Source organism: Canis lupus, chromosome 38 (genome assembly GCF_011100685.1).
Source record: "Canis lupus familiaris isolate Mischka breed German Shepherd chromosome 38, alternate assembly UU_Cfam_GSD_1.0, whole genome shotgun sequence".
NCBI lineage: Eukaryota > Metazoa > Chordata > Mammalia > Carnivora > Canidae > Canis > Canis lupus.
In genome coordinates, this window is record NC_049259.1 from 2,824,614 (window position 1) to 2,833,427 (window position 8,814).

Below are 8,814 nucleotides of genomic sequence, written 5' to 3' on the forward strand. Positions count from 1 at the left end.
CTATAACAATTTTGTTTGTGTCCTTTGGTACACTCATGTTCATATTTCTGTTGGTTATAAACCTAGGAACAGAATTACTAGGCCATAGAGTAATCATATGTTTAGTGGTAGCAAATGCTCCTAAATACTTTTTTGAAGTGCTCATGTTAGTTATATACCTGCCAGCAGTGTGTTAGAGTTCCAGTTGCTTCAGATTTTCATCATCGCTTTGTGTTGTCAGTCTAAAAAGATTTAAAAATTTTAGCCATTCTGGTCATGTGTAGTGGCATCTCATTGTGGTTCAAATTTTAATTTCCCTGATAACCAATGAGGTTAAGCACCCTTTCATATCTTTTGTCATTTGGATATCTGTTCAAGTATTTTGTCCATTTTGGGGGGGTCCATTTTGTATTTGGCTTTCTGTCTTACTGCTTTGTAGTTCTTTAAATATTTCAAATATGAGTCCTTTGTTGGTTTTAGGTATTGCAAGTATTTCTATGAGTATGTAAATACAGAAGGCTTTGGTTTTGGGGTCTTCTGAAGCCCCAGGGCTGCTGGGACAAGACTGTGAGCTCTATGTCCATTCGTTCACTAGTGAATTCTCAGTTCCTGGGCCTTAGTAGGACTCAGAATTTGAATGAATAATGGATGAGATAATTAAGACTCATCCAGGTAGTTTGCCCTGCACTGTACTGATCCCTAGGGTCAGACATGGAAAGGGGCTGGAGGGAGCAGATTTCCTTCCATCCCAGCCAGATGTGACCTTGGGAAGGGGAAGACACCCAGGCCTTCCCTACCCAAAGAGCAGAAATAGCTACAATCTGTGAAGAAAGAACCACGGATGTAGGGAGCAGAGGTCATAGATGAAAAGACAGGAACTACCAGCAGGTAGCAAGCCAGCCAGATGCTTCAGAAGGAGGGACTCAGTTGGGGGGTGCATGCTCAGAGACACTCAGGAAGATGGTGAGCATCACAGCAGGCAAGAACCCCCGAAGTTCACATGGGCCTCTTACTGCCTCGAGACATGTCCACTTCTAGAGCTTGTTAGCCGAGAGGTGCTCCTATACTTAGACATACTTTTCCCTCTCTGAAGGAGCTGCCTTGGGACTTTGGCTGCCAAGTCTCATTCCCACCTCTCCAAGGGGAACTCTTTTTTTCAGATCTGGCCTTGACTTCCTCATGGCTTATAATGTCCATCCTGAAGATGGAAGATGATTACATCACCGCCAGTCCCTTCTCCAGGAAGTCTTTCCCCCAGGCCTGTTGCTGTCTCTAGCACTTCTGTCACTGTGTTTCTCCCCAGTGTCCTCTCCTTTCTTCCCTTAGCCACAGCAGGCACCAGGTCAGGTCAGAAGTCCCTATAGGAGGAGGATTTCTCCCTTGGAACACCCTAACACACTTGCAGCACCCCTTTCTTAGGTTCCTAGAAGACAATGAGGCTAGTGGTGGCCTCAGAATTTTCTACATAGAATGATTTTGGGTTAGAAGACTGGCTGGAGAGGAGCTAGATGGTGTGTCATGAAATGGTGTTCGTAGAGCAACCACAGTTATTTTCACTTAGAGTATGAGATTTTTGGTGGTGGGGGAAGGATCTGGGGGGAAGGAGGAGGTGTTGTTCACTGACAGAGTACTGTGGAGGAGCCTGTGAGGGAAACATCTCTGTGGGGCAGATTGCTTCAGCCTTGTTTGGGAATTTTCCTAATATGGGGTTCATTTAGCCTCAATCCTTAGGTATTCCATGTTCCAAGACCCTCAGGTCTTCCTAAGGCCTTCCTTCAGGGACAGCTGAAGTCTACCAATGGCTTCTCCATGGACTACCTGGATACTTATCCTGAAACATCATAAAATTCCAGAGCCCTGTACATCCTGGATCCTCTAACCAGCATGGTAGAGTCACAAGACTAGCCGGACATGGCTGGAAACTTTTCTATCTTTTGTTTCTGCTGGGGAAGGTGTGCCCCCTCCCATTTTTCCCCTCACCATAACCCCTCCCCTGCTATCTCTCTTCCAGAGGTCAACTTCTTTCCTGCTGCCCAGAGCTGAGGTGATATCCCCTTCCGGCTTCATTCAGTTCTAGGAGGATGTAGTGATGGGGGGGGGGGGGTTGTGGATAGGGAAGTGTGGCCATCTGTGCTCAGGGCTAGCTGCTCTTACCACTGCCTTTGCTTCTCTATAACTGAGCTCCCCTTTTCCAAAGTCCCCTGGATACCTCTCTGGATTCCTCTGGGCAGGAAGATTCCAACTATTTCAAAGCTTCAGTTCTGAAATCACTGGGTATCACTGGGAAGCCCCAGCGGCAAGCAAAACCGCCTGGTGAACCGTAACTGGGGATACAGTAGTAATCTTTGAGAGGAAGTGTTGCAGAGTGGCATGTGCCCCAGTTTTGTAATCACATGGGTTTGAATTCATGTTCAGCCATATTAGGCATGTGATCTGGGATAAGCTTTATGTCTCTGAGGCATATCTAGAAAATGGAGACACTACTCTCTTTTTCAGAGATGCTGTGAGGATTAGTGATAACATAGCAATTGGAACACTTCCTGCACATTAGGAATATTATGATTCCACCAAAAAGGAAGAGGCACCATCAAGGACTAGGCATATGGAAGGGGCAGGTCAGGCTCTCTTTGGGACACATACTCAAGTCTAGCCTTTTTAGCCTGTGAGGGCACTCCTAATTGTGAAGGGTTAAAGATGGACAGTCTTCAGCACCGTGGATGCCAGTGGGGAGCTAGTCTCAGGGCAGCATCCCTACAGTAGGTCATCAGCCAGATATGGATAATCTTTATCTTTCCAGAGCCAGGATTCAAGAGGATACTAATCTGCAAATCAACTGCCCTTCGTGTTTACTGCTCTTTGATTATCCAATAGCCCAGGGTTTCCTAAATGGGCCTGGTCATAGGAATCACCTGTGGGCACTTCTTTTACAATATGGATTTCCAGGCCTCTCTTCTAGAAATTCTGTTTCCGGAATCTGGTGCCAGGCCAGGAAATCCACCCTTTTAATTGGTGCCCCAGATGATTCCCATGATCTGACCAGTTTGGGGAACGATGCCCCAGCCGGGTGGTTTTCAACTGCAGCTGCATATTAGAACCTCCTGGGAAGCTTTAACAAAAATGTACATTTGTCATAGGAGGAAACGCTGAACTTTGTCTGGGAAGGGTCTGGAAGTCTTCAAAGACATGAAGATGCTTCCGTTGAATCTTCCTGTGTAGATTTATTAACTCATTTAATCATAATGATTATCCTATGAAGTAGGCTGTTGCAACACAATAGGTGAAAAACAAGTCCGTGGATTGGAGAAAGGTAGGTATATTTAAAAGCTATGTAGGTTAGTCATTAGGGAAATGAAAATGAAAATCACAATGCAACACCACGTCACACTCACTAGGTTGGCCATTAAAAAAAAAAAAAAAAAAAGGCAAACCCCAGAAAATAAGCCTAGGTTTGCGAGGACGTGGAGAAATCGAAACCCTTGCACATTTGCTGGTAAGAATGGAAAAGGGTGCAACCGCTGTAGAAACAGTTCGTTGTTTCATCAAAAAGTTAAGCATAGAGTTACCACATCCCCAGAAATTCCACTCCTAAGTGAATGCCCAAAGGAATCCAGAACAGAGAAAAGCATTCTAGTTGGAGGAAAACAGCGGAGTGGCAGGCAGGCCAGGGAGAATGTGGCATTTTGGGGGAACAGCAGGTTTTTATTTTTTAAAAAGATTTTACTTATTTATTCGTGAGAGACATGGAGAGGCGGAGACACAACACAGGCAGAGGAAGAAGCAGCCCCCCTGCGGGCAGGATCCCGGGATCACTACCCAGGCTGAAGGCAGACTCAACCGCCCCCGAGCCACCCAGGCATCCCGTCACAGGTTTTTATTTTTTATTTATTTATTTTTAAAGATTTTCTTTAGTTATTCATGAGAGACACAGAAAGAGAGAGGCAGAGGCAGAGGCAGAGGGAGAAGCAAGCTTCATGCAGGGAGCCTGATGTGGGACTCGATCCCAGGTCTCTAGGACCACACCCTGGGCCAAAGGCAGATGCCCAACCGCTGAGCCATCCAGGGATCCCCCGGTCACAGGTTTTTAAATACATAGCTGGTCGCATGTTGGGGAGAACAGCGGGAAAAGACAACGTGGTACTTTCTGATGATATCGGTTACACAGCTTAACACTTATTTTACATGGACTTTTTGTTTGATGTGCTGGTTTTGTTTTTCCAAGTAGATAGCAAGGTCCTTGAGCATAGATACTTTATATTTTTAAATTTAGACTAATTTTTAATGCCTTATATTTTAAAATTTCTGTGCTATTTGCAGACATGTTCTAATTTTTTAAAAGACGTTTTAAAATTTTTAATTTATTTATTTATCCATGAGAGACACAGGCAGAGGGAGAAGCAGGCCTCTTGCAAGGAGCCCGATGTGGGGACTCGATCCCAGATTGTGGGATCCTGGATTGTGGGAGCCCGATTTGGGACTCAGTCCCAGGACTCCAGGATCAGGCCCTGGGCTGAAGGTGGCGCTAAACCCGCTGAGCCACCAGGGCTACCCCGTCTTTTGACGTTTTAATTTAAACTTACAAATTGAGTTCTCCTTCCTCAATCAGACCCTCAGATAGTGAATCTCATCCACTCTCGTAGTGTCAATTTATAGTGACAGGTTGATGAATCCTAAATATCCTGGTCTTAGACTTTTCTTCTGAGCTCCAGGCTTGGATGTCTCAGCACTTCCAGCTCCTCATATCCAAAATGGAGCTTGTCATCTCCTAGAGATCTGCTCCTTCTTCAGTTTCCCCTGTCTCAGTAAATGAAGTCACCTCCCATTTGCTCATGTCAGCCACCTGGAAGTCATTCTTTTTTTTTTTTTTTTTTATTTTATTATTTATTTATGATAGGCACACAGTGAGAGAGAGAGACAGAGACATAGGCAGAGGGAGAAGCAGGCTCCCTGCACCAGGAGCCCGACGTGGGATTCGATCCCGGGTCTCCAGGATCGCGCCCTGGGTCAAAGGCAGGCGCTAAACCGCTGCGCCACCCAGGGATCCCTGGAAGTCATTCTTGATGCTTTCCTGTACCCTACCTCCCCAGTATCCACCAATCACCAAGTGCCATCCGTTGACTCCACCTCTTAAATACTTCAAAAAAATTTTTTTTTATTGAGGTAAAATCCACATTAAAAAAATGAACCATTTTATTTTTATTTTTTTAATTTTTAAAAAAGTTTTTATTTATTTATTCATGAGAGACAGAGAGAGAGGCAGAGACATAGGCAAAGGAAGAAGCAGGCTCCATGCAGGGAGCCCAAGGCGAGACTCGATCCCGGGTCTCCAGGATCACTCCCTGGGCCAAAGGCAGGTGCTAAACCACTGAGCCACCCAGGGATCCCAAAAATGAACCATTTTAAACCATACAATCCATTGGCATTTATTTAGTACACTCACAGTGCTGTGCAACCATCAGCTTTCTTTAGCTCCAAGACATTTTCAGCACCCTAAAAGGAAACCTTTTACTCATTAAGTATTTACTTCCCTCTCCCAGCTCTACTAGTCTGCTGTCTCTATGGATTTCTCTATTGTGGACATTTCATATATTTTTATATATGAAATATATATATATTTATATAAAATATATATAAATATATATATTTATATATTTATTTTATATATATATTTCATATTTTATATATTTATATGTGGACATTTCATATAAAATACATTTCACCACTCCATAGGTGACCTTTTGTGTCTGGCTCCTTTCATTTAGCATAATGTTTACAAGGTTCATCCATGTCATAGCATGTGTCAGTATTTTATTCCTTTTTATTGCTGAAAAATAGTTCATAGTATGGATATAACATATTTTGTCGATCCATTCATTTGTTAATGGACATCTGGGTTGTTCCTACCTTTTGAGTATTATGAACAGTGATGCTATAACCTATTTTGTACAAACTTTTATTTGAGTACTCCTTTTCAGTTCTTTTGGGTATGTAAGAGTGGAATTTCTGGGTCATATGGTGACTCTACATTTCACTTTTTGAGGAAACAACAAAATAATGAAATCTATTAAAAACCTAGGGGTCGGGGGCTCCTGACTGGCTCAGCTGACAGAGCATGCTACTCTTGATCTTGGCGTTTTGAGTTTAAGCCCCATGTTGGGTGTAGAGATTACTCAAAAATAAAGTTAAACAAAACAAAACAAAAAAACAACCTGGGGTGCCTGGGTGGCATAGTTGGTTGAATGAGACTCTTAGTTTTGGCTCAGGTGGTGATCTCAGGTGGTGAGATGGAGCCCTGCTTTGGGCTCCATGCAGTCTGCATGGAGTCTGCTTGAGATTCTATCTCCCTCTCTGTCTACCCCATCCCACTCGTGCTCTCTCTCAAATACATACATTAAAAAAAAATAACAATAAGGATGTTTCTGTCATTTAGGATTCAGTGTTGGCACAGAGCAATCTGTCACCCTACACACATATTCCTGAGACTAACACAGTTCAGGCTGCAGATAAATCCTTCTCTACATAGCTCATCCTATGTCTTAAGAAAAAAAAAATTAAATGTGATGCTCTGAAGATTTGTAGGTTTTGTCACTGTAAACTTTGGAGACACACATGGCTTTGGAGTACAAGGAGGAACTGAGCTGTCAAAGTGCTTAGCTAAGAGAAAAGAAAATTGTCAAACCTTTCCTCTCAGATACCATGACTGCAATAGATTCCTGCATGAAATGTTATTTCTCAGTAGTGCTGAGTGTCCATTTTCTCGCTCCTCTTTGAGTTCCAATTTCTGGTTCTGGAGGTAATCATGAGCTAGTGTAGTATTTACAACATTGCACATGGTGGCTGAGGGATATTTTTTGGTATTAAACACTTTATATTACATTTTTATATTTGTAGGTCTAAATGTAATATACATGAAGTGTGATACCTTTTTATTGACAAGCTACATGGACACTGAACAGTAAAACTGCAAATAGTTTCATTTTTATAGAATTATTTAGATTTCAATATTCAAAGAAAAAAAAATGAAGAGTCCAGCTCTTCAGTAGGACCTTTGGGTCTCTATGTTATCTCCTCTCGGGGAGAAGGATATTGGACCTAAAATGGCCAAGTTTTTAGCAACCTGGGTTCAGCATCAAGGGACTCCAGCTAGACTTTACTCCTTTCCCAGCCTCTTTGCTTATGACTACTTTGTCTTCAGGGAGCAAGGTGTGAGTAAGAAGCTTGAGCGAAGTCCTCAATGGGGATATAGGGCATACTTGTGATTATTGCCAGAGCTCTTTCAAGGTAGATTTGGGGAGTGGTAGATTGATGTAGGTGGGGGTGGAGGGAAGTTCCAGATTTATTGCCCCTTTCTGCCCAGAGTCCCAGGGCTCATGTTGTCCTGGTCTGGTCAGCACTTTTGGCCATTCTTTCCAGAAGCATTTAGGGGCCACAGGATTGAAAGGTCTGTGTTCTTGGAACTGAGATTTGGAGCAGTTCCCTTTCAAGGGCCTTCCTTCCCACTCCAGAGGCTGGAAAGACTATCTTGTCTGCCAGTACAAGAGAGTGGTGAGACCCAATAGGGACAAGGTCCCCTGCTCATTCTTCCCCAAGTTATCCCATGGTTTATTAGAGACCCAGCTGTCCCCAAACTCTGAACCCAGAAGCTGGGGTTGGTGTGATAAGGAATGCTGGCAGACAGAGGAAGAGGTGTGACTAGAGAGAGGTCAGCCAGGGGAACAGAGAGAGCTTGAGCTAAGAACCAAAGCCAACGGTACAACAGCCTTTGTCCTTGGGATCTCCTTGGATCGGAATGAATAAGCTACACAGCACAGGTTCTTGGGGTGGGCAGTGTGGTACAACTGAAAAAGCACTGGACTTGGGGATTTTTGACTGACATTTACATTTTGGGGCTGCCCCTTGAGAGCTTTGTGATCTTGGGCCAATGACTTCTCTGAGTCTGTTTCCTTCCTCTTCAGTACTGTTAGCACAGGCTTTGAACTCAGGGAGACTTTGCTCCCAACACCTGCATGACCTTGGGCAAATTACTTAATTTCTGAATTTTAGTTGCCTAATCTATAAAACAGGAGCAATAACCCCTTGGAGCTATTGTGAGGATTAAGTAAGATAATGGATGGGAAGTAGATTCCATTATTAATTTAGGACCATGGAATGATGGTGCATTTGGGGCCAGGTGACATGGTTTGAATCTGCTCCCAGCTAGGTGTATAACCTCTCTGAGAACCAATTTCTCTCCTGTAAGAAGGGGTAATAGTACTTTCTTCATGGGGCTTTTATGAAATAAGGTGTAGGAAAGCACTTTGTCCAGCTCTGCATGAATGTGAAGGATTATTTTTGTTCTTCAGCTCACTCTCTAACAAAGGCTGAATAAGTTCTGAGTTGGCCAAAAAAGGGAGGGTGAGGGAAGGAATGTGAATCTTAGGGGGAGTAGCAAAAAGGCTCAAATAATCCCCACACTGTGTTTCTACCACTTTCCATTAAGCATAAGCTCCAAGGAATAGCTCACAGCCACGGGCCTGGGCATGGGAGGGAGGTAAGGAATTGGGGGCATGGGGGTTGTGGGGTGCGAAAAGGAGCCTATTGCTGACATATCCCAAGGAAGGCATGAAAAGTCTTTGATGAGGCAAAAAAGAGGGAGTCTCTCAAGTCCCAGCGCCCTCTGTGTCTCCCTCTCTGATTCCAACTCCCTTGTGACCCACAAAGCTCGCAGCTCCCAGCCTTGAGCCAAGAAAGGCTGCCTTCCAATGCCCCCTACCTGGCAGCTACTAAGCAGACTTGAATATGCTCAGGGTTGGATTCCAGAGGAAAAGAACAGGAGCTCTGCTGTCCTCTAAGGAGGCA